Source organism: Aythya marila (assembly GCF_965140915.1).
Source record: "Aythya marila genome assembly, chromosome: Z".
NCBI classification, from domain to species: Eukaryota; Metazoa; Chordata; class Aves; order Anseriformes; family Anatidae; genus Aythya; species Aythya marila.
Window position 1 is genome coordinate 36,086,063 of NC_139080.1, and position 1,719 is coordinate 36,087,781.

Consider the following 1,719-nt stretch of genomic DNA (forward strand, 5'->3'; position numbering starts at 1 on the left):
GTCTATGTACATATGGGTCCCTTCCCAGCACAAAAGCAGGTTGTGTTCAAGCTGGGCATATTAAGCAGTGAATTAGGGCACATTCCCAGGAAGCACTATATAAGTCTGACTCCATTTTTATTGGAATGAACCTAGTCTTAATTATCTGTAATGCACTAGTAGGTTGGTTATGCAATTAGCCTACTAACTAGCCTGCTATGCAACTAAGAAAATTAGAATTTAAGTTCAGATTTTCTGCTCTGTAGGCATTATTTTATTAATCTGTAAACTGATAGTCCAAATGCAGAGTTGAAATTTCCAAAAGGTATTGCAATCTTGCCTCACTGTTTGGCCCAAAATATTGTGGAAGATGGGAACAGCTTTGTGAAAAAATCTTTCTGTGCACTGTAAAGTACAGATCAATTCTATGCTATGTACCTTTAATAGTAATATCTAACTATTGATATATGAAGACAGTCAAGACTGATGGGCTAAAGTGAAATAGTGAAGGAGCTTAAGGTAATAAGATTTTGACTAAACATCCACTTAAGTTAACGGATTTGATCAATAATGAACAGATATAAAGGAATAACTTAGCCAAGTTTTGTAAAAAATTTCAAGTCATATCTAAGTGTACATAGTACAATTTTAGTTATGACCCATGTGTGTTGGACTTTTTTTCTTGAACCAGGTCATTTATAGAAAACACATTACTAATCAATTTCACATCTGCATATAAAACCAGCACACTGCCATTAGCCTGTGAGTGGTGGCAAGTGAAAGAAACAAGAAAGAAGACCCCTTAGCTCTGTTTAGAAAATATCAGGTGAAGTTAACAAGGGTGCATGCCTTGAAAAGATCAGTAAGGGCATCTAACAGCAAAAGTTGTACTTTGTGCATTTTTATGCAAAAATCTCTAATAATAGAGCACGATTGAGTAGCATTTTAGACAGTTGTCCTTTATAATGTGTACCATATGCAGTGATGCAGCGTGGAATTTAAAGTCAAATTTTTAGCTCAAAAAAAAAAAAATCTCCTATGCATCTAAAATGTTTTACTAATACTATTATGTCTTCTCTATTCAAATCCTGGAGCTAAACACACTTTTGAGATCTCAGCTGTCTAATATCTAAATCACTCATCGTCATCGTCATCATCGTCATCATCGTCATCATCGTCATCTTCTTCTTCTTCTTCTTCTTCTTCTTCTTCTTCTTCTTCTTCTTCTTCTTAAGAGACTGTGAGACATCATGGAATCACAGTATGGCTGAGGCTGTCTGGAACTTTCTAGTCCCATACTTGTTCAAGCAGAGCCAGCTAGAGTAGGTTGTTCAGGTCCCAGTTGTTCAGGTTGTCCATTCAGGTTTAAATATCTCCACAGATATTTGTGGTGGCTCCACAGCCAATCTGGGCACCCTCTGCCACCAGGTTTGACCAATCTCACCTACAGGCAATGCTTCCAGTATATCCATGCCTCTCCTGTACTGGGGAACCAAGGATGTACCCAGGACTCTTAATTTGGCTTACCAGTGCTGATGAAAGGGGAAGGATTACTTCCCTCAACCTCCCAGCAATGCTGCCTAAAGGAGCCTGGAACTTGTTGGCCTTCTCCGCAAGGGCACACAGCTGGCTTGTGGTCAACTTGGCATCCACTGGGTCCCCCATGTCCTTCACATCAGAGCTGTGCAAACTGCTCTGTCTGTCAGCTGCCTCTAAAATTTAACCAACTGTAAAATTTAA